Source organism: Aegilops tauschii, chromosome 3, assembly GCF_002575655.3.
Source record: "Aegilops tauschii subsp. strangulata cultivar AL8/78 chromosome 3, Aet v6.0, whole genome shotgun sequence".
Classification (NCBI taxonomy): domain Eukaryota; kingdom Viridiplantae; phylum Streptophyta; class Magnoliopsida; order Poales; family Poaceae; genus Aegilops; species Aegilops tauschii.
Genome location: NC_053037.3, coordinates 421106908 through 421132429, shown reverse-complemented (window position 1 = coordinate 421132429; position 25522 = coordinate 421106908). Strand labels below are relative to the sequence as shown.

The 25522-nt window shown below is 46.7% G+C and overlaps 1 long non-coding RNA gene across 2 annotated transcripts; it reads right to left on the bottom strand.

Moving 5' to 3' along the window:
• Window positions 1-3538: 3538 nt before the first annotated feature.
• Window positions 3539-19582, bottom strand: LOC141021007 (uncharacterized). 2 transcript variants are annotated; one of them, XR_012181005.1, is made up of 3 exons: window positions 19247-19582; window positions 18071-18159; window positions 3539-3854 (listed from the first exon to the last, which is right to left on the bottom strand). It is a non-coding gene; the product is annotated as an uncharacterized lncRNA (long non-coding RNA). The 2 variants fall into 2 exon arrangements; XR_012181004.1 differs by lacking the exon at window positions 3539-3854 and adding an exon at window positions 4608-4860 and having other exon boundaries at window positions 19247-19581.
• Between the last annotated feature and the right edge of the window lie 5940 nt (window positions 19583-25522).

Here is a 25522-nt window from a genome sequence, read left to right as displayed (position 1 = left end):
CACAACCTGACGAGATGACGTTGCGAGATTCTCGGGAAATGAACTACGGTAGTAAGCTCCAAAACATGAGCTGGTTCTGCTACACACATGTGAACAGGTTGTCCAAGACAAGCATGACCACGTAGAAGTCTTAAGATAAAACACTACCGAGTTCAGGTGGGGAACCATCATTGAAGATAACGAAGTCTTGTGCATGTCCGTCTGGGCCCTTCGGGAATAGCATTTGAACTTCTTATCCTTGAACAAATTAATCAGTGGCTTTGTGTACTAGGTGATACATATGGAATGGAGGTAGCGAGCCTGTCAAACCATAGCATACTTCGCACATGCATGACTGACTTGGGATGGTACCAGAGGAAACAAAAACAATCTTTCTCGAACTCACGGCGGCAACTTGCACCAAATGCACGTGAATCAGAGAAAGTCACTTCTTTCATCCAACATATGCTTCATGAGCGGGACATGAAGATAATGCTTTTTAGAAGTTTCCAACACTAGCTGGATGTTCAACATGAATCATGGAGATGATGAAAATGTTGTCAATGGGCTCAACAACAATTTATCAAGATTTCCATATAGATGGAATTCCATAACTATGTGAACAAAGTAATAGCATTGGTCAGACCCAAAAGATATAATGGTGTATGCTCGACAACCGCGAGTAAGACAACATTACGAACATCGTTGGTTCTGATTTGATTTGACGATAGCCCATACGCAAATCAAAGATTTGGGTAGGACAATAGGTCCAACAATTGATCACGAGGACCAACCAATGAAGATATCATCTTTCTTCAACACACACACACACACACACACACACACACACACAAAGATATCCCTTTGGAATGAACTAAGTAAGGCAAAGCTTTTATCTTCCAACTCTCCAAGTTGTTGTTTAGCTTAGCCAACTAGCTCAGGGTATCCAACACAGAATTCTTGGAGAAGGGGTGGTTACAAGGGAACCAACTTGATCACGAGCTCAACATAGCGGTCAGGGGACAACCTGATGATACTTCCGGGAAGATATCCGGAAAATCATGAACCACCGATAAGCTACTAAGCTCGAGAACAATCTTGCTTTCGAGGCAAGATGACGTGATCAATTAAGCAAGGATTGACACAATCCTAACTCTTGATCGAAGAGTGCACCAGGAAATATGGACTAGGTAGCACGATCAATCTTAGGATGATGATTCAATAACCAACACGCTAAGAATGAAATTATTGTCCATTATCTACCAAGCAGCAGAGTTGCTAGGAGTATTGATTTCACGCATCACAGTTCATTTATCGGCATCCCGGTGACAATAACACGGAACCGAGGAATGAAACAATGATGGCGAGACGTATCACTGCGTCAAGAATTCACAAGAGATGGTGCAATTCTCATGGCAATCCTGACATAAAGGGGGTAATACTCCAGGGTAGAACAGAGCAAAAGCTGGATTGGCAATTGATCTGCAGAGCACAACTACTTTGACCCAATCCTGGATATGGATGAGGTATGATACGTCTCCAACGTATCTATAATTTTTGATTGTTCCATGCTATTATATTATCCATCTTGGATGTTTTATGGGCTTTACTATGCACTTTTATATTACTTTTGGGACTAACCTATTGACCCAGAGCCCATTGCCAGTTTCTGTTTTTTCCCTTGTTTCAGTGTTTCGCAGAAAAGGAATATCAAATGGAGTCTAAACGGAATGAAACCTTCGGGAAAGTTATTTTTGGAACGGAAGCAATCCAGAAGACTTGGGGTGTACATAAGGGAAGCAACGAGGAAGGCCCTACAAACCTCTGCACTTGGAGGCCCAACAACGTCTACAAGAAGAAGGTTGTGTAGTAGACATCAAGGTACTGGAGTTTGTTTCTCCTAGTCATTCCAGAATAGAATGGCTTGACAGACCACAAGAATATGAGGTATCGATGAGCATGAATGCAAGACATGCTCTTAACTATCAAATGATAGACGGAGATCATGATACAACTAAAGAGAGGGACAACTCAAAGGAACATATAACTTTCTGAGTTGTGGATGCATAGATTAGTATGTCGAACCAAGTTCAACAGGTTTCTTCCAGATAATCCATGCAGAGAGGTAGGACTGGTAGAGTCACAAATATGATGGAGAACTCACCACGAGCACTCTGATTGTGAACTTTGATTCAAAAGAACTTCTGCCATAATGGTTCATGGTATTGGAAGAATGATATACCACGGACCTCGAAGACTATCACAAAGGTTACTAATATCCTAAAAGAACTAGCAAACACTATCAACAGGAGGTGAGTAGAGTGAATCTCGGTTCAAGAACCCAGAAATAGAATGCCTACTAACTACATGGCATCACGGGATGCTTTCGAGAATAATGGCCAGAATCATCACACTGGGATACAAAGCATTGCTAGATTACTAGGTGATCCTCTAAGACACATAGGGTCATAATAACAGCTCCAACATATACGCCGAGGCAACGGAGTACCTCAACGCACCGATTAGTGTGGTTAAACTGGCCCAAAGAAACATCGGGAACGGAAAGAAGGGATTTGCAAATGCATCCGACTATTTAGAAACCTGGGATGACTCGGACAGCATAACGGTTGTAAATGCTCAGAAAAGATTTGAGACATTCACAAGGATTTGCATAGTCACTCAACAACATCATATCAAGGTTCTGGTTCAACTGACAACATACTAAAAGTAGTAGAAACTGAATTGAGGCCTCGAACCAACAATCCTAAGATTCTATGGATTAGTAACACGTGATCCTGATAGAAAGATGAGAAGCCTAGTTCTTAATCCCCGTAGAAAAGAAGAGGTTGACTCAGATCAGAAGGCCATAAGGTAAGGAGTAAAAGATCCTTACGTTCCCTTCCCCAATCAATTCCCTTATAAAACTAAAGCATTTCTAGACACAACTTCGACCAGTTTGGCTTGGTAATCCTACACGCAGTCAGGCTCTGATACCAAAGCTGTCAGGACTCCGATTCTAAGTCACACCGATCTAGCATGTAACACCTCATATCACTTTGCGGCCTCACGCACGGTATTCCCATGGGTGTTGCCTTACCTGGCCTGACCGTTTGCGCCTTTTGGCTCACGTATATGATAGTGTCGCTAGCATCCATATGACAGAGAACCCGAGCTGACATGACTAGTCGTGAACCCAAAGTGGCACTAACTTACGGGGACAGGCATACATGAATCAACATCGAGCATGTCGGTCAGCAGCGTGCGAATCCGGGCTGTAGCACTGGGCTAATAGGACTCCGGTGAACCGGGCTGTAGCAGGCTAGGCAGGACTCTGGAGGTCACCGCGTGACATTTCCCCGAAGGGACAGACACAGGAACGAAGTGAATCACATGCCGGCCAGTCAAGTGTTCCGGAGCAGTATTGCTGGGCTAGCAGGACTCCGGTGAACCGGGCTGTAGCGGACTACTATGGCTCATGGAAGCACAAGACTACATTTCCCCATAAGAGAGGCTACCAAGGATAAACAACTAGGTTGTCGGATCCCACATATACCAAGCATTTCAATCATACACACAATATGCTCGATATGTGTAAATACAACATGGCATCACAACATAACTCTACGACTCAAGTATTTATTCATTAGGCTCCGAGGAGCCAAGTATTACAAACAGGGGTCTCATGACCCAACATACAGAGCATACAAGCATCAAGCGGAAGCATGAACATGTCTGAGTACAGACAACTACAAATGAAAAAGGCTGAGAAGCGTGACTATCTACAAGACCCTCCCAAGGGTACAAGATCGTAGCTGAGGTAACAACAAGCTAAACGTCGAAGTCCACGCGGAACTACTAGTGAGACTGAAGTCTCTCTGCAAAACATAAATTAAGCAAACGTGAGTACAAATGTACCCAGCAAGACTTACATCAGAACTAACTACATATGCATCAGTATCAACAAAGGGGTGGTGGAGTTTAACTGCAGCAAGCCAGCTTTGACTCTGGCTATCCTGTACTACGACTACAACTAACTCTTTTGAGGTGGCGCACACGAGTCCACATATTCACCATATCAATACACCACTATGGATCCGCTCTCGTCTCCCTACGAGAACGCCATCCATAGCACTCACGCTTATCTTGCGCATTTTAGAGTATCCAAGTTATCTATGAACTGTACAGGCAACCCAGAAGTCCTTTTCCGCGGACACGGCTATTTGAATAGATGATGTTAACCCTGCAGGGTGTACTTCTTCACACACGCTCTCGCCACTTACCACCATGTACACGTCGTGTATCTCGGCAACCTTCAAGCGGAAGCCTGGCGAGGGAGTCGGCCACGACCTGACTAACCACACAAGTCTCTAGTCCAGGTTTATCACCTATTCGGGTTCCATCCGCAAGGAGATCCGGCCGGGCTGTCGCTCACGGCCCCAAACGATGTGAGCAGGGTTCCCAAGCCCACTGTAACGCCCACTATGCGGTTATGCCTCTAAGTCACTTGTAACGCCCACGATGCGGCTATATCTCCCACGTGTCGAGGCACGACTTAGAGCCATAACCGCATTGTGGTTTTGTCGCAAGAAGGGTCATCTTCACACAATCCCATGTAATGAACAAGAAAGGGATAAAGAGTTGGCTTACAATCGCCACTTCACAGAATACATAAATAAATCATACATCATTCAGAGTACACATATAGGTCCGACTATGGAACCAAAAGGAAAGAAGACAACCCAACTACTAGATCCCTGATCGTCCCAACTGGGCTCCACTACTGATCAAAAAGAAAAGAAACAACACAACGGACAAGATCTTCATCGAGCTCCCACTTGAGCTCGGTTGCGTCACCTGCACTGGTATCATCGGCACCTGCAACTGTTTTGGAAGTATCTGTGAGTCACGAGGACTCAGCAATCTCACACCCGCGAGATCAAGACTATTTAAGCTTAAAGGAAAAGGATGGGGTAGTGAGGTGGAGCTGCAGCAAGCACTAAGCATATATGGTGGCTAACATACGCAAAGGAGAGCGAGAAGAGAAGCAACGGAACGGTCGTGAACTAGCAATGATCAAGAAGTGATCCTGAACTCCTACTTACGTCAAACATAACCCAGAAACCGTGTTCACTTCCCGGACTCCGCCGAGAAGAGACCATCACGGCTACTCACGCAGTTGATGTATTTTAACTGGGTCAAGTGTCAAGTTATCTACAACCGGACATTAACAAATTCCCATCTGCCACGTCACCGCGGGCACGGCTTTCGAAAGATAATACCCTGCAGGGGTGTCCCAACTTAGCCCATCATAAGCTCTCACGGTCAACGAAGGATAAACCTTCTCCCGGAAAGACCCGATCAGTCTCGGAATCCCGGTTTACAAGACATCTCGACAATGGTAAAACACGACCAGCAAAGCTGCCCGAATGTGCCGACAAATCCCGATAGGAGCTGCACATATCTCGTTCTCAGGGCACACCGGATTGTCCAAGCTTCCGGTAGGCCAGCCCAGAGTTGCCCCTGGTGGCCACCGGCGACTGACAGGTTGGACCAACACTCAGAGGAGCACTGGCCCGGGGGTTTAAAATAAAGATGACCCTTGAGTCTGCAGAACCCAAGGGAAAAAGGCTTAGGTAGGCAAATGGTAAAACCAAGGTTGGGCCTTGCTGGAGGAGTTTTATTCAAAGCGAACTGTCAAGGGGGTCCCATAAATCACCCAACCGCGTAAGGAACGCAAAATCAAGGAACATAACACCGGTATGACGGAAACTAGGGCGGCAAGAGTGGAACAAAACACCAGGCATAAGGCCGAGCCTTCCACCCTTTACCAAATATATAGATGCATTAAAAATATAAGAGATATTGTGATATCCCAACATAAACATAATCCAACATGGAGCAATCTTCAACTTCACCTGCAACTAACAACGCTATAAGAGGGGCTGAGCAAAAGCGGTAACATAGCCAAACAACGGTTTGCTAGGAAGGTGACAAAGGTTAGATGTTCATGGCAATTTGGGAGGCTTGAAGAGCAAGTGGTAGGTAGCGCAGCATAGCAATAGAGCGAACAACTAGCAAGCAAAGATAGAAGTGATTTTGAGGGTATGGTCATCTTGCCTGAGATCCCGCAAGGAAGACGAGCGGGTCCATGAAGAAGACAAACGGATGTAGACGAACAAGTCCTCACAACTCCGGAACGAAACCGAAGCTAACGAGAGAAGCAACCCGGAAAGAAACAAACGACATAGTAAACAACCATCACAGAAACATGGCATGATGCACAATCAAGTATGATGCATGTCCGGTTTAATGAGCATGGCATGGCAAAGTGCAACAAACAACACTACAAATTAAGTGGAGCTCAATATGCAACGAGTTGCATATTGACGAAACACCACATTTAATTATTTAGTTCTCTCTCATTTATGTACCCAACAATATTAAATGTTATTAACCATGGCAAGAGGTGAAGCATATGGAAACTACCTATTTAGGCAATTTAAATGAGGCCGGAACAACAAACAATAATTCCGGAAAATCCTCATGCCATTTAGCAATTTTAATGCGAACATCAATTTTAGACATTTTAAATGTTGTTATCATGATGCGAATGACAGATGTAAGTTATATGCAATTTTATGAAAATGTTGACATGAAGATGATTAGGAGCATTTGATCACCATGGCAGAAAGAATTGGGTGCCACGGCGATGAAAACGGAAACGATGCCATGGCAACGTCCCGGTTCCGATAACTCGTTGAGTGACCGGTGCAAACGAAGATGTGGATGTGCGGAACATGCAAAAGATGGTGGGGTGATCCCGGTTACCGGGTTCCCACATGACGGTGGCAAGGAAACGAGGAACGTGCAAGGACCAATTTGGACATGGTGCAAACACGGGCATCTCATACCACACACACACACATTCGTTCACGGGCGTCGTTCTCGGCGGTTATACCTTCGAAGCGTGCATTTTCGGAGCGGTTCAAAATCGTCGAGGGAAGTAGTGGTACACGAAGGTAGTTGAACTTGACGGTTCCGTTACACGGGTCTTCGGCGACGGTAGTGGAAGTAGTGGCACACGTTCGTTTCCGGAGAGGTACTTGACGAATCCGAGTAACTTAGGGTCGACGGTAGTCGTTCACGTTCATAGTCGCACAAGTTTCCGTAGATGTTCGGGGTCACGGCGAGGAACTCGGCGTTCCGGTGCGGTGTAGAGGAAGTAGACGTTCTCGAAACGGTCGTAGTGGAAGTAGTGGTACACGGCGACGGTAGTGGTACACGGTCGTCGTGGTACTTGGCGAGTCCGCGTAGTCGTAGACGTTCCAAGGTACTTGACGCATCAGCAGGTGTAGTCGTACATGTTCGGAGAGGATCTTGGCGCATCCAAAACGAAGCAACACAAAAGGGCCTCCGGTCTTGGTGGTCAACGAAGGGAGGCGGGCGACGAAACAGCAGCAACGAGCCGGCAGTCGGACAACATGGTCGTGAGGTGGAAGGGCCCTGGCACGAGACGGTGATGAAGAGGAGGTCGCAGGGAGAGCTGCTGGAGGCGGATGCAGAAGGCCACGGCAGCGGCGGCTACTGGCGCGGTGGGGTCCGAGCGCGAAGGGACGAAGCTAGGGTCAGAGCCATCCCCGACTTAGGAGCCCCCTGCTTGATCGAATCGCTGGCGTTGTTGAGTCTAGAACAAAAAATGTTTTGAGTCTTAGGATTATATATATCGGAGAGTAGGATTCTTTTTACTCCTCAGTCCCTTCGTCGCTCTGGTGAGGTCTCCTGACGTAGAAGTTTTGACTATTCTCTCCTCAAATTTCACTAAAAAAATTTTAGGATCACGCGGGTATCTTGGAATCGTTCCGATGGTTTTGTGACGAGAACATTGTTCTTGGTGCCTCCTGACATTTAGGGGTTGTGGCAGTGTCCCGGGGAGTTGAGCTCCGAGGTGTTGTCGTCACAATTTTATCGTTGCAGTTCCGGAATACCTGAGTTTCGCCGACATCGAAATCTCTTTTATGCAGTTGTTGGTGAGATCACCTCGACGCCACCCAGTACTGGGGCGGGAGTTCGGGAGTATTGCCATAACTTGTATAACGGATGTTTTTCGAAGGTTGAGGTAAACGATTTCCGAAGGTTTCTTGGTTATGTGTTGACGGATGGATACAGCTGGATCTAGGGATTGCTAGTTTGGGTGATATATTTTGTGTCCCCTGTATCCCCTACACCAGATTGCATAACCAGAAAGTTTCGGGAGTTTATAAGTGGGAATTCAAGTAGCCTTAGGATATCTTTCCGACAGACGCATGATATGAGATTGGGGTTCGACGTCTAGTGGTCCGCCTGTATACGGTTGATTTTACAGTGGTCTCGTAGTGTCTTAAAGAGTCCATGGCTTTGCCGACTCGGGGACGCTTCGTATGTCATGTGCACAGCCTTGTACATGATGGTGCTGTACGATTGAGCCCGTGTGGGCCCCACCACAAAAACTTCGGACGAAACCTCTATCATATGTTTGTTCCGGCTTATTCTGCAAGCCAATACTTTGTTTTATTTTGTATTGTGGTATTCGAGTTGCTTCGAATTCATATGTTCATTCCATATCTTTTTCTAAGTGGCTTCTCAACTTATGGAAGTGTGATGTTTTACTACGGAATTCATTCGTTCATCTTCGTTCGAATGTTTATTGTGAAGACTATATGTTGCAATTTCTATCCGTTGATTCTACTTATCTATTTGTCTATCAAGATGCTAACGGATGTCACCCTCTTCAGGATGGCTCCGCCAACTCGTCAGAATCCGGATCACAATGAAGGGAGTCAAGCGAACCCTCCGCCACCACCTCCACCTCCGGAGGCATGGCAAGCTATCATGGCAGCCACCAACGCCAATGCTCAGATGATTCTGCAACTCTTGCAAGAACGTACTCAAGGGCAAGACAATCAAGGCAATCAAGGTCAAGGCAACAATCAGTTTCACTTCGCTACACTCAACCAGTTTCTCGCAAATCAGCCCAAGTCTTTCAGCTACTGTGCCGAGGCCACGGATGCCGATGATTGGCTCGTGGACATCAACAAGCATTTTGAATGTAGCAATGTCAGGCCTGAGGACTATGTCAAGTTCGCTTCTTTCCAGCTCAAGGACCAAGCTGCTGATTGGTTTCAACAATACAAAGATTCCAGAGGAGGTCGTGTGATCACTTGGACTGACTTCTGTCGGGACTTCAAAGCGCACCACATTCCACAAAGTGTTGTTGAGAGCAAGCGTGAGGAGTTCCGCAATCTCAAGCAAGGCAACATGTCTGTGTATCAATACAACATTCAGTTTCAGAAACTTGCTCGCTTCGCTAAACAAGACGTTCCTGATGAGAAGAGCATGATCTATCACTTCAGAGGTGGCCTTAAAGAGGATCTGCAGTTAGCCCTCGTTCTTGTTGAGCCTACTCAGTTTGATCAATTCTATAATATGGCACTGAAGCAAGAGGCTGCTCAGCTCAAGTGTGAGGCTTCTAAGAAGAGAGTCAGAGACGCAGTTCAGTCTTCTTCTTCCTCACTTGTGACAGCTAAGCAACAGAAGTTCTGGTTGCCTCCTCCTCCTCCGTTTCGTCAGCCTTATCAGCAGAAGAACAAAGGTGGCCATGGTTGTTCCAACTCTTCCAACTCTGGCTATCAGAACAAGTCTCAGAATCAAGCTCCAAAGTCCAATGCTCCTTATCACCGTCCACTCTCAGAGGTGACTTGCAAAAAATGTCAGCAGAAAGGTCACTATGTTAACAAGTGCTTCAACCAAAGGCGTCTTCCTCCTCCTCCTGTCAGATCTTCCAGCAATGCAGTGGTCAAGCATAATCCAAAGTTTGCAAAGGTGAACATGATGAATGCAGCTCAAGCGGAGGAATCTACTGATGTGATAATGGGTAATCTTCCTGTTAATGATATTCCCACAAAAGTTCTTTTTGATACTGGTGCATCGCTTTCTTTCATATCAAGACCATTTGCATCCAAGCATGAATTGCATTTCCAAGGATTGCCTAGACCATTAGCAGTTGTCTCTCCGGGCAAATGCATGAATGCAAGCTCCATGGTTCCGAATGTTTCCATCAAGATGGGCGACTATAAATTTCAGTCTTCTCCAATTGTTCTTGGTGACTCGGATATTGATCTTATTCTCGGGATGGACTGGCTTTCTAAGCACAAAGCTCAACTTGATTGTGCAGCCAGGGAAATTCAATTGACACACTCGTCTGAGGATGTGATTATTTATGCCGCTCGTGATGAAACCATTCGGTTTTTCTCTCTCAATGAGAAGGGCGAATTGAATGCCATCTCTCAAATTCCAGTCGTTTGTGAGTATCAAGATGTCTTTCCAGAAGAGCTTCCGGGTATGCCTCCTCATCGGCCAATTGAGTTCGTTATCGAACTAGAGCCTGGCACTGAACCCGTTTGCAAGCGTCCATACAAGCTTGGACCCAACGAGCTGAAGGAATTGAAGAAACAGCTCGATGAACAAGAGCGTCTGGGTTTGATCAGACCGAGTTCTTCTCCATGGGGTTGTGGTGTTCTTTTTGTCAAGAAGAAGGATGGCACGGACCGACTTTGTGTCGACTACCGTCCATTGAACAAGAAGACAATCAAGAACAAGTATCCACTTCCCAACATCAATGAGCTATTTGAGCAACTCAAAGGGGCTAAAGTATTCTCGAAGCTTGACCTTCGTATGGGTTATCATCAGATTCGCATTCGTGAAGAAGATATTCCCAAGACAACATTCAGAACAAGCTTTGGTTCTTATGAATATACTGTCGTGTCTTTCGGCCTTGTCAATGCTCCTCCGGTGTTCTCTCGGATGATGAATTTCATCTTCAACCCCTATACCAATGAATTCGTTCTGGTGTATCTTGATGATATCTTGGTCTTCTCCAAGAATAAGCAGGATCATGCCAAACATTTGCGATTGGTGCTCGACAAGCTCAGAGAGTATCAATTCTATGCGAAGTTCTCAAAATGTGAGTTTTGGCTTGATGAAGTTCTTTTCCTTGGTCACATTATCTCTGCCAAGGGCATCGCTGTTAACCCCGAGAAGGTGCCCGCAATTGTGAATTGGGAACCGCCTCAGAATGTCAAGCAGCTCCGCAGTTTTCTTGGTCTTGCAAGCTATTGCCGAAGATTCGTTGAGAATTTCTCTAAGATTGCAAAGCCTCTTTCCAACCTCCTCCAGAAGCATGTGAAGTATGTCTGGTCTCCTGAGTGTGACGTCGCTTTCAAGACTCTCAAAGAGAAACTAGTCACAGCTCCTGTCTTGACTCATCCTGATGAATCCAAGCCGTATGAAGTTTTCTGTGATGCTTCTCTCCAAGGTCTCGGTGCTGTGTTAATGCAAGAGAAGAAAGTTGTGGCTTATACCTCTCGGCAGTTGAAGCCCAACGAGAAGAACTACCCCACTCACGATCTTGAGTTGGCGGCAGTTGTCCATGCATTAATAACATGGAGACATCTCTTGTTGGGAATACAAGTGGACATTTTCACCGATCACAAGAGTCTCAAGTATATCTTCACTCAGCCCAACCTCAACCTCAGGCAGACTCGATGGGTTGAAATGATTCAAGAGTACAATCCGAGTATTGAATATACTCCAGGCAAGGCCAATGTCATTGCAGATGCTTTAAGCAGGAAGGCTTATTGCAACAGCTTAATTCTCAAGCCATTCCAACCGGATCTTTGTGAAGTTTTCCGCAAGCTGAATCTCCAAATTGTTCCTCAAGGCTTTCTTGCCAACCTCATAGTATCTCCTACTTTGGAAGATCAAATTTGTGAGGCACAAATCCTTGATGCCATGGTGAAGAAGGTGAAACGTGGTATCGACAAGGGTCTTTCCAAATACAAGTGCTATCGCATTGATGACAGAGACACTTTGTTCTTCGAGGACCGGATTGTGGTTCCTAAAGGTGATCTACGGAAAGTCATAATGAACGAAGCGCACAATTATCTCCTGTCAATTCATCCTGGAAGTTCGAAGATGTATCATGACCTCAAGCAGTCGTATTGGTGGACTCGAATGAAGCGAGAGATCGCTCAATTCGTGAATGAATGTGATGTCTGCCGAAGAGTGAAAGCAGAACACCAACGACCAGCTGGTCTCCTTCAACCTCTTGCTATCCTAGAATGGAAGTTTGATCATATCGAAATGGACTTCGTGACTGGTTTTCCAAAGTCCAAGCGCGGAAATGATGCTATCTTCGTTGTCATTGACAAGCTCTCTAAAGTGGCTCATTTCCTTCCAATCAAAGAATCCATCACAGCAGCTCAGCTGGCAGAGCTATACACCTCCAGAATTGTCTCTTTGCACGGCATTCCACAATTGATTTCTTCTGATCGTGGAAGCATCTTCAACTCTAAGTTCTGGGACTCCTTCCAGAAGGCCATGGGCACAAACATTCGCTTCAGCACAGCTTTCCATCCTCAATCTAGTGGCCAAGTCAAGCGAGTCAATCAAATTCTTGAAGATATGCTCAGGGCTTGTGTCATTTCCTTTGGCATGAAATGGGAAGATTGTCTTTCATATGCTGAATTCTCCTACAACAACAGCTTCCAAGCGAGTTCGGGCAAGGCCCCATTCGAGATTCTCTATGGCAGAAAGTGTCGTCCTCCTCTCAATTGGTCAGAGACTGGTGAACGCCAACTTCTTGGCAATGACTTAATCACTGAAGCTGAAAAAATGTGTAAAGTCATCCGTGATAATCTCAAAGCCGCGCAATCGCGCCAGAAGAGTTACTATGATAGTAAGCACCGTGATTTGGCTTTCGAGATCGGAGACCATGTCTACCTCCGCGTCTCTCCAATGAAAGGCACTCGTCGCTTCGGTATCAAAGGGAAGCTTGCCCCTAGATACGTGGGTCCTTTCAAGATCATTGGCAAAAGAGGCGACCTCGCCTATCAACTTGAGCTTCCTTCCAACTTCGTGAACGTGCACGATGTGTTCCACGTGTCACAGCTCCGCAAGTGCTTCAAGACGCCTGAGCGCACCATCAACTTCGAAGAGATTGACCTCCAAGAAGATTTATCTTATCATGAGCACCCCGTGGCTATACTTGAAGAAACTGAGCGCAAGACTCGCAACAAGTCTATCAAATTCCTGAAAGTGAAGTGGTCGCACCATTCCGACCGGGAAGCCACCTGGGAACGCGAGGACCATCTCCGTTCCGAATATCCGGAGTTCTTTCAGTCCTAGATCTCGGGACGAGATCCTCTCGTAGTGGTGGAGTGTTGTAACACCCCGGATGTAACTTGCCATATTTGTAACTCCGACTCTTGCCATTTCCGGCTATGTGTTATGATTTTCCCTCCGTTGTCGGGTTTTGTCTTTCGTTTTGTATTTTGTCATGTCATGCATTTTCATATCATGTCATCATGTGCATTGCATTTGCATACGTGTTCGTCTCATGCATCCGAGCATTTTCCCCGTTGCCCGTTTTGCAATCCGGCGCTCCTATCTCCTCCGGTGCACCCCTCTTGTTTTCTTTCGTGTGCGGGTGTCAAACTTTCTCGGAATGGACCGAGGCTTGTCAAGTGGCCTTATTATACCACCCGGAGACCACCGGTCAAGTTTCGTTCCATTTGGAGGTCGTTTGGTACTTCAACGGTTAACCGGGCATCCGCAAAGTCCATTTGAGTGTCCAGCAAACCCCCCCTCTAAAACCAGCCCAAAACCCACCAAACTCTCTTCCATGCTCTAGGTCGTTCGATCACGATCGTGTGGGCGAAAACCGCACCTCATTTGGAGCCTCCTAGCTCCCTCTACCTATTTATATGTGGGCATCCCGAAATACCAATCTCAGTTCAAACCCTAGCTTCGTCCGTCCGCGCGCCGGACACGTCCGCCCGGCGCCGGACAAAATTCCTGCACCGCCGCCGCCACGTGTCGCCGTCGCTCTCCTCCGCCGCCGCGGCCCGCCCGGCCCGTAGCTGGCCCGCGCGGCCCGCGCGCCCGCCGCCGCCCGCCTCCCGTGCGCGCCGCCGCACCTGGCCCGCGCCGCCGCCGCGCCCGGTCGCCGGCGCCGCCACGGCCGCCCGCCGCCCGCCGTCCTCCGCCACCTCGGGCCGCGCCCCCTCCGCCGGAGCCCGAGCCCGGCCGGCCTCCCTCTCCTCCGCCGGCGCCGCCACCTCGCTTCCTCTCCTTCCTCTCCGCCGGCGAGCAGCGCCACCGGAGCTCCGGCCGGCCCGAGCACCACGATCCCGATCCAGATCTCGGTAGCCCCGTTGACTTTCTCGTACCCCCTCAAATTTCCTAAGTCCCTGATATTTTACAGCATGTGCACTTGTTCGTGATGCCATAACTCCTTGCATGTAGCTCTGATTCGCGTGTGTAATATGTCAAATTATTCGTCTCGTGATGCTCTTCATTTTGTTCAATTGCACCATGTTCATTAGAGGTCATCTGGATGCCCAAATCTTCGTTGGAAGAGGGCTAGTTGCTGTTATTCTCTGGTTCTTAGCAGAACTTGGAGATTTGTCATTTTTGTATCTTTAAATCTGTGCATCTTATGGACATGAGCTCTACATGTGTTTTGAAGTATGCCATGCCATCTTTCCAAGGGTGTATGCCATGTATTTTTGTGATCTCTGTGGTGACTAGCACAAGCATGCAAATTAGGCTCCGTAATGTTTCTGATTTCAGGGGGACAGTGATTTCTCTAAGTCCTCGTCTATTGTTATTTTGTTGCCATGTAAACTTGATGCTACAGAGAGATCCATGCATATTTTGGAGATGTTCAGTAAGGATGTTTTGTAGATATAGTTGTAATTGATCCATTCCTGCAATTGTTTGCAATTATGGGGTGCCGTAGCATAACTCAATCTTGCTCTACTTTTGCTATAAAATATTTCTGGCAGATTCTTAACATGATATGCAATTTTGCCAAGCTTATTGTAGTTGATCCATACATGCTATGCAATTTTTCTTGCCATGGTTAGCTTCATAAACATGCCATCTTGCTGTAGGTATGCTTGGTTTGTCATGCATTGCTCTGTAGTGAGTGCATCAAGCTCACAAAGAGGCCTACATATTATTATTTCTACCATGCTCTGTTTTCTGCTAAGTCTGGAACCTGATAACGGAACTTGCTATGTTTACATTCTTTCCATCATATCTTCTGATCCTTTTTGGCTTATGGTCAGTAAGGAACTTTTGTCATATGCATTTAGTAGAATACTTCCATGCCTTGTTTTGCTATGTTAAGTTCCTGTAGCATGTTGATTTCGTGCTCTGAACATTGCTACCTGATGTTGTTTTCTGCCATGTCCAGTTTTTCACTAAGTCTGTGATCCTGTTATCTTTTGCACTTTTGCCATGCTTGTTTGAGCTTGATATGTTGTGATCTAGCCGTGGCTCAGTGTTCATCTTTTGTCAAGAATCTCCTATAGATTACTGTCATATGCTTTGTTGCTATGTTGGAGTGCTGTAGCATTGTTGCTTGTTGCATTTTATGTGTTATCATGCTGTTAATCACAGATTCGTGTCATTCTTGTTTTGCTTGCCATTTGCAAACCGTGCATCCGTTTCCGGTGATCTTTATATCGATTTCAACCGAGATCATCTCATCTTTCCAGTGGCATGCTTGGTTTGCCAAGTTACTGCCATGTTCATCATTTCCCCTCCGGAGCACGCATATGCATCGTATACCATATCTTGCATATCATACATGTTTTGCATCATGTTGCTTGTGCATTTCTCGTTGTTGATTGTGGTTCCGTTTGCTTGTGTTCTTGTTATGGGTAGAGCCGGGAGACGAGTTCGTGAACGAGGAACCTGTTGAGTACGCTTACGAGGATCAAGCTTTCGACAACTCTGAGAACCTTGCAGGCAAGATGACCACCCCTCGAAATCACTTCTATCTTTGCTATGCTAGTTGTTCGCTCTATTGCCATGCTCGCTACCTATCACTTGCTATATCATGTCTCCCATTTTGCCATGCCAGCCCCTAACCATCCTTTCCTAGCAAACCGTTGTTTGGCTAAGTTACCGCTTTTGCTCAGCCCCTCGTATAGCGTTGCTAGTTGCAGGTGAAGTTGAAGTTGGTTCCATGTTGGAACATGGATATGTTGGGATATCACAATATCTCTTATTTAATTAATGCATCTATATATATTTGGTAAAGGGTGGAAGGCTCGGCCTTATGCCTGGTGTTTTGTTCCACTCTTGCCGCCCTAGTTACTGATATACCGGGATTATGTTCCTTGAGTTTGCGTTCCTTACGCGGTCGGGTGATTTATGGGACCCCTTGACAGTTCGCCTTGAATAAAACTCCTCCAGCAAGGCCCAACCTTGGTTTTACCATTTGCGACCTATACCTTTTTCCCCCGGGTTTTCTAGAGCCCGAGGGTCATCTTTATTTTGAACCCCCGGGCCAGTGCTCCTCTGAGTATTGGTCCAAACTGTCAGTCGCCGGTGGCCACCAGGGGCAACTCTGGTCTGGCCTATCAGAAGCTTGGACAATCCGGTGTGCCCTGAGAACGAGATATGTGCAGCTCCTATCGGGATTTGTCGGCACATTCGGGCGGCTTTGCTAGTCGTGTTTTACCATTGTCGAGATGTCTTGTAAACCGGGATTCCGAGATTGATCGGGTCTTTCCGGGAGAAGGTTTATCCTTCGTTGACCGTGAGAGCTTATGATGGGCTAAGTTGGGACACCCCTGCAGGGTATTATCTTTCGAAAGCCGTGCCCGCAGTTATGAGGCAGATGGGAATTTGTTAATGTCCGGTTGTAGATAACTTGACACTTGACCCAGTTAAAATACATCAACTGCGTGAGTAGCCATGATGGTCTCTTCTCGGCGGAGTCCGGGAAGTGAACACGGTCTGAGTTATGTATGACGTAAGTAGGAGTTCAGGATCACTTCTTGGTCATTGCTAGATGACGTCCGTTCCGTTGCTTCTCTTCTCGCTCTCGTTTGCGCAAGTTAGCCACCATATATGCTTTTGCCGCTGCAGCTCCACCTCACTACACCTTTTTTTTCCTATAAGCTTAAATATTTTTGATCTCGCGGGTGTGAGATTGCTGAGTCCTCGTGACTCACAGATTCTACCAAAACAGTTGCAGGTGCCGACGATGCCAGTGCCGATGATGGCGTCGATCTCAAGTGGGAGTTCGACGAGGAACGTGGTCGTTACTATGTGTCTTTTCCTGATGATCAGTAGTGAAGCCCAGTTGGGACGATCGGGGATCTAGCATTTGGGGTTGTCTTATTTTCATCTGGTTTTTGACCGTAGTCGGTCTATATGATTGTATTTTGGATGATGTATGAGATATATTTATGTATTGTGTGAAGTGGCGATTGTAAGCCAACTCTTTATCCCATTCTTGTTCATTACATGGGATTGTGTGAAGATGACCCTTCTTGCGACAAAACCACTATGCGGTTATGCCTCTAAGTCGTGCCTCGACACGTGGGAGATATAGCCGCATCGTGGGCGTTACACCCACCATCCGGGTGCCACTTGGTACACCGTGCTACTGTGCCTAGTCTGTCCCAAGCCCACCCGTACCGGGTGCCACTTGGTAGACTACTAACACTACCTACAAACACCAGAAACTAGTTGCAACTCCTCGACAGAGATCAAGTTGGTTAATAAGCCGAGAGGGGTCGAGTTACCGGAACCCAATGTGTGGTAGTAACTGTTCATGGATCACAAACACAGAACTCAGTTCCTGAGGACGGTTTCAATGAGACAACCCACCATGTATTCCTACATGGCCTCTCACCGCTACCTTTACCAACTCATGTTCACACACTTAGCTCTCAACAGTAGGACATGTTCACAACTTTCCAATTCATCCCTGGTGAATCAGACCTGACTCAACTCTAAGCAGTAGCAGGCATGACAAACAAGCATGAATGAGTAGGCACATCAGGGCTCAAACAACTCCTACTCATGCTAGTGGGTTTCATCTATTTACTGTGGCAATGACAGGTCATGCAGAGGAAAGGGGTTCAACTATCGCAACATATAACAGTTGAATCGTTGTTGTCCTAATGCAGTAAAAGAGAGCAGGAGCGAGAGAGTGGGATTATATCGGAATGAACAAGGGGGTTTTGCTTGCCTGGCATTTCTGAAGATAGTATAGCTCTTCATCGGTGTCATCGAACTCATCGTCGGAACATGCGTCTATTGAGGGGGAACAACCACCGACTGGCAAAGAAGGAACACAATCAATGCAATGCACATTCACATGAATGGCATGTCATGTTAAGGTACCGAATTCACCTAATGCCATATCTAGCCAAGTTAATTGAAGTGGAACTCAAACAAGATCAAATTCCAACTCCAAATGTTATTTCATAAATTGCCCTAACCATCATTTGTCCTATTCAGTGAGGTTAACTTGTTCAAACATGCATGATCATGGCATAAACAGATTCTTCATATTTTTCTGATCATTTTCCATACATAATTTATTTCATTTGGAGTTACGGTTTAATTACTATGACTTTTAGAAGTTTTAGGTATTTTCTGACATTCATAAATCATTTCTGATTTATTAAATATCCAAAAAACATTTATGACGTCAGAACTAAATCAGCACGATGTTAGCAAGTCAACTAGGCGGCCAGGGTCAAACCTGATCAGTGGGGCCCACTGGTCAGTGACCTAGTGCCAGTTTGTTTCACGGACGGGTGGGGCCAGTCAACGGTGACGTCAGCGGGTCAACTGACGTGTGGGGTCCACTGTGGTTAGGTTAAAACTTAACAGGGGTTTATCCTGTGGTTAATTAGGGGGGTGGGGCTGGTCTGTCAGCGACACAGGTGTGTGTAAACCACGTGATTAACCTAACCTAATGACGCCAAGTCAGCGAACAACGTATAGCCGCCGGTGACGAAATCCCGCGGCGGTGGCTCGCCGGCGTTGCTCGGGACGGAGCTACGGGCGTCGGCTGGATGCGCTGAAGGCACCAAAGGAAAGCCCATCCTCGCGCGCATCCAGGGGAGCCCGCGGAAGGCTGCGAGGTGGCCGGAATCCCTGCCGGCGTTGAGCTGTGCGGCTGCCGGAGCTCGGGGGAGCTCGGGGTCGAGGCTACGGTGTACGGAAGAGCGAGGCAAGCGGTGCTATGGCCTCCTGTGAGCATGCTAAGCACAACTACGTGCTCGTTTGGGTCAGGCGAGGTTGCTAGTTGTGGCAGTGACGATCGCGGCGGCGGTGAGCTCACGGTTGCGGCGGTTAGCATGGTTAGGGGAAGCAGGCGACCGTGGGGAGAGGGGGAAACGGGGCAGGAGCTCACAGGGAGGTCGTCGAGCAGCTCAGTGGGCTCGGGGAGGCGGCGGAGACGGCGAATCGGACGGCAGCATCCGGCGGCCATGGACGGGGAAGAAAGGTCGCGGCGTCGTCCTCGGGTCGTCCGACCTTGCGTTGGTCGGTGGAGAGGTGCTTGGGGGTGGGGCGGAGCACGGGGGCACGGAAATGACTCCTGGGGAGCTCGATGGCCATGCTAAACGGCGGCGGTGGTGACGACTGCGCTCGGGCGTTTGCAGGAGAGAGAGACGAGGAGGGGATGAGTGAGCGAGGGGGAGGCCAAGGGGATTCAGGGTACGCGTGGCGTTTCTAGTCGGTCCGGGGCGAGGCGGCAAGCAGGAGGTGGCCTGGCGCGTGCCGGCGTGCGTCGGCCACGCGCGCTGCCCACTGGCGTGAGGAAGACGACAGGGAGGGAAGGCTGCTGGGCTGGGCCAGCCAACTAGGCCGCCAGGTAGGTTTGGGCTAGGTAAGCTCTCCTTTTTTTTCCTATTCTGTTCTGTTTTTTTCTATTTTTTGTAGTTTGTTTTGATTTGATTCAAAAACTAGATCATTTCATAAACTTCTGAAAATTATTATGTGGCCTTTTAAAAAGTATTCAAAGCCACTCACAAAGTTTCAGAATTATTGGAGCCAATAAATATTTTATATGAATTATTAGCCCCAATTCAAATACTTTGTGAATTGATTCAGAAATCCAAAATGTCATGAAAAAATGTGCATCACCTCTGGTTACTGTTTCCAGCATTTTACCAAAATGATGAACATTTTTTAAGGCCATTTGGACTCACTGGAAATATTTTAGTTGAACCTAGTGGATTCCTTTTTATGCTAGGGTTTGAACATCCCCCATTTCAAGTTCAAATAAAATTTAGACATGACGACATGAATGCTTATGCAACTATCTGCAATCAAATTCTAGGGCTGTGACAACACCGGAACTTGCACATCAATTGGTCCCTGCCCAAACTTGATTTCCCCCAATTTGATGGTGATAATCCGTAGTTTTGGAAAACTAAGTGCGAAAAATACTTTGACGTGTACGGTGTTCAACCAGAGTTGTGGGTTAGGGTGGCCACTTTGCATTTCAATGGTAATGCAGCTCGATGGCTGTAACTACATGAAGCTCAGAGTAGGGTGTTTACTTGGGGGGAATTGTGTGAGGCTCTCTGCACCAAATTTGGGAGAGAGCAATATCTGGCTCATATTAGGTAGTTCAACATGCTTCGTCAGAATGGTTCTGTGTTAGATTACATGCATCGCTTTGAAGAGCTCATGCACAACATTCTGGCACACAATTCAGGATTTGATCCAGTTTATTTCACTACCCAATTCTTGGAAGGGCTGAAACCTGAAATTAGAGCAGGCGTTATGTTACATCAACCCCACGACTTGTACTTTGCGTTTTCCTTGGCATCTATGCAGGAGGAGCTGTTGGAGGCACTTCCCCGTCGGGATTATCATCGGCAAGAGCAGTGGGGTGCCCCACCGCGCCCTCTCCTGGCGATGGCTGCACCTCAAGTGCGTCAAATGCTGTCGGGGCCACCGGCGGCGGCGGAGGACCATCGCGGCCTGGACGTGGCATGAGCGCCAGAGCTGCGTGATCGAGATCAAGGCCGAGGCGACGATCGAGTGGCGGCCTTGCGCAATTACCGCCAAGCTCGCGGAATATGCTTCAAATGTGGCGAGAGATGGGGGCAAGGCCACCAATGTGGCCCGACCGTGCAACTTCATGTGGTAGAGGAGCTATTGGACTTGCTACAAGCAAATCCAATGGAGCCGGCAGCCCTAGAGCATGATTCGGATGATGAAGTTCTCATGTCCATCTCTAAGGTAGCGACTACGGGACAGACAACACCCCATACTGTCAGGCTCATCGGTAGCATTGGCGACCAGGCGGTGGTTATTCTGGTGGACTCTGGGAGCTCCCACAGCTTCATCAGCGAAGCGGTTGCAGCCAGAATTCCACACAAGGTCACACCTCCGACTCCCATTACAGTCAAGATCGCTGATGGGGGCGCCTTGCAGTGCACAGGGTTCGTTCCAAAATGTGGGTGGAAAACTCAAGGGCACAAATTCGAGACTGGTCTGCGAGTTCTGCCACTAGGATGCTATGATATGGTTGTCGGGATGGATTGGTTACAACAGTGTGGCTTAATGTGGGTTGATTGGACAGAGAAGATACTACAGTTCAAGCACAAGGAGAGTCAGATCTCACTGGTGGGTGTGCAGAGCCAGTTACATTCTCTACAACACATCTCGCTAGACCAACTGTGCTCGCTGGAAGCATCGAATGCAGTCACACATATTGTGGCCCTGAAGATATCGCCATCCGGAGTCACTGTCAGCGACATACCAGAGGAGATACAACAAGTGTTGGACCAGTTTCAGGCGGTGTTTGAGGAACCAACGAAGTTGCCGCCACATCGAGCATGGGATCACTCGATTCCATTGCTTCCAAGAGTCAAGCCAGTCAACATACGCCCTTACCGGTACACCCTAGAGCCAAAAATGGAAATCGAAGCTCAAGTAAAGAAAATGCTGAAGGCGGGATTGATTGTGGAGAGCCAGAGCCCGTTTTCTTCACCAATTCTGCTTGTGAAGAAGAAATATCAAACGTGGGCGTCTGTGCATGGATTACCGACACCTCAACGCGGTGACTATGAAGACCACTTATCCCCTCCCGGTCATTGATGAATTGTTGGACGAGTTGGCAGGATCATGCTGGTTCTCTAAGCTTGACCTCCATGCTGGGTACCATCAAATCTGTCTTAAGGAAGAGGATGAGATGAAAACAGCGTTCAAAACCCATCAGGGGCATTATCAGTTCAGAGTGCTGCCATACGGTGTCACTGGGGGGACGACCACCTTTCAAGGAGGTATGAACACGGTCCTGTCACCTGTCTTGTGCGACAGAGTACTGGTGTTCATGGATGACATTTTGGTCCATTCTGCAACTCTCCGTGCGCACTGCGACCAATTGAGGCGAGTGCTACAGCTGTTGAATGACAATGGGCTCAAGGTGAATCTCTCTAAATGCACATTTGCCCAGCCGCAAATTGACTACCTTGGCCATCATATCAGTGAAGAAGGAGTAGCCACGGATCAAACAAAAGTGGCAGCTGTTCGGGACTAGCCTACACCAAGAACAGTGCGTCACTTGAGGGGGTTCTTGGGCTTAGCAGGATACTACAGGAAGTTCGTCTGGAACTTTGGCATTATCAGTAGGCCACTCGCTAATCTGCTGAAGAAAAATGCTCCGTTTATCTGGACCCCGACCATGGAGGCAGCCTTCTCCTCGCTCGAAAAGGCCCTGATAGAAGCGCCGGTTCTTGCGCTACCTGACTTCAACAAAGTGTTTGTCGTTGAGACAGATGCTAGTGCCACGGGAGTGGGCGCCGTGCTCATGCAAGACCATCACCCACTGGCATATCTCAGCAAGGCACTGTGCTCCAAGAACTTGGGACTATCTGCGTACGAAAAGGAGTGCCTTTCTCTACTTCTTGCAGTCGACCATTGGAGGCCCTACTTACAGCATGCACCGTTCCTGATCTGCACTGACCAGAAGAGCTTATTGCTACCTCTTGAGCACTGCGTTGGTTTTCCCTTGAAGAGGAAAGGGTGATGCAATAAAGTAGCGTAAGTATTTCCCTCAGTTTTTGAGAACCAAGGTATCAATCCAGTAGGAGGCTACACACAAGTCCCTCGCACCTACACAAACAAATAAATCCTCGCAACCAACGCGATAAGGGGTTGTCAATCCCTACACGGTCACTTACGAGAGTGAGATCTGATAGATATGATAGCATAATATTTTTGGTATTTTTGTGATAAATACGCAAAGTAAAGAAAGCAAAATAAAAACGGCAAAAGAAATAGCTAAGTGTTGAAAGATTAATATGATGGAAAATAGACCCGGGGGCCATAGGTTTCACTAGTGGCTTCTCTCAAGAGCGTAACTATTTTACGGTGGGTGAACAAATTACTGTTGAGCAATTGACAGAATTGAGCATAGTTATGAGAATATCTAGGTATGATCATGTATATAGGCATCACGTCCGAGACAACTAGACCGACTCCTGCCTGCATCTACTACTATTACTCCACACATCAACCGCTATCCAGCATGCATCTAGAGTATTAAGTTCATAAGAACAGAGTAACGCTTTAAGCAAGATGACATGATGTAGAGGGATAATTCATGCAATATGATAAAAAAAACCATCTTGTTATCCTCGATGGCAACAATACTATACGTGCCTTGCTGCCCCTACTATCACTGGGAAAGGACACCGCAAGATTGAACCCAAAGCTAAGCACTTCTCCCATTGCAAGAAAGATCAATCTGGTAGGCCAAACCAAACTGATAATTCGAAGAGACTTGCAAAGATAACCAATCATACATAAAAGAATTCAGAAGATTCAAATATTGTTCATAGATAAACTTGATCATAAACCCACAATTCATCGGTCTCAACAAACACACCGCAAAAGAAGATTACATCGAATAGATCTCCACAAGAGAGGGGAGGACATTGTATTGAGATCCAAAAAGAGAGAAGAAGCCATCTAGCTAATAACTATGGACCCAAAGGTCTGAGGTAAACTACTCACACTTCATCGGAGAGGCTATGGTGTTGATGTAGAAGCCCTCCGTGATCGATGCCCCTTCCGGCGGAGCTCCGGAACAGGCCCCAAGATGGGATCTCGTGGGTACAGAAGGTTGCGGCGGTGGAATTAGGTTTTTGGCTCCGTATCTGATCGTTTGGGGGTACGTAGGTATATATAGGAGGAAGGAGTACGTCGGTGGAGCAACGTGGGGCCCATGAGGGTGGAGGGCGCGCCCAGGGGGTAGGCGCGCCCCCCTACCTCGTGGCTTCCTACTTGATTTCTTGACGTAGGGTCCAAGTCCTCTGGATCATGTTCGTTCCGAAAATCACGTTCCCGAAGGTTTCATTCCGTTTGGACTCCGTTTGATATTCTTTTTCTGCGAAACTCTGAAATAGGCAAAAAACAACAATTCTGGGTTGGGCCTCCGGTTAATAGGTTAGTCCCAAAAATAATATAAAAGTGAATAATAAAGCCCAATAATGTCCAAAACAGAAGATAATATAGCATGGAGCAATCAAAAATTATAGATACATTGGAGACGTATCAAGCATCCCCAAGCTTAATTCCTGCTCGTCCTCGAGTAGGTAAATGATAAAAACAGAATTTTTGATGCGGAAATGCTACTTGGCATAATTTCAATGTAATTCTTCTTAATTGTGGTATGAATATTCAGATCCGAAAGATTCAAGACAAAAGTTCATATTGACATAAAAATAATAATACTTCAAGCATACTAACTAAGCAATTATGTCCTCTCAAAATAACATGGCCAAAGAAAGTTCATCCCTACAAAATCATATAGTTTAGTCATGCTCCATTTTCATCACACAAGAATGCTCTCATCATGCACAACCCCGATGAAAAGCCAAGCAATTGTTTCATATTTTAGTAATCTCAAACTTTTTCAACCTTCACGCAATACATGAGCGTGAGCCATGGACATAGCACTATGGGTGGAATAGAATATGATGATGGGGGTTATGTGGAGAAGACAAAAAAGGAGAAAGTCTCACATCAACGAGGCTAATCAATGAGCTATGGAGATGCCCATCGATTGATGTTAATGCAAGGAGTAGGGATTGCCATGCAACGGATGCACTAGAGCTATAAATATATGAAAGCTCAACAAAAGAAACTAAGTGGGTGTGCATCCAACTTGCTTGCTCACGAAGACCTAGGGCACTTGAGGAGGCCCATTGTTGGAATATACAAGCCAAGTTCTATAATGAAAAATTCCCACTAGTATATGAAAGTGACAAAACAAGAGACTCTCTATCATGAAGATCATGGTGCTACTTTGAAGCACAAGTGTGGTAAAAGGATAGTAACATTGTCCCTTCTCTCTTTTTCTCTCATTTTTTTGGGCTTCTCTTTTTTTATGGCCTTTCTCTTTTTTTTATTCCTCACTTGGGACAATGCTCTAGAAAATGATGATCATCACACTTCTATCTATTTACAACTCAATGATTACAACTCGATACTAGAACAAAGTATGACTCTATGTGAATGCCTCCGGCGGTGTATCGGGGTATGCAATGAACCAAGAGAGACATGTATGAAAGAATTATGAATGGTGGCTTTGCCACAAATACTATGTCAACTACATGATCATGCAAAGCAATATGACAATAATGAACGTGTCATGATAAACGGAATG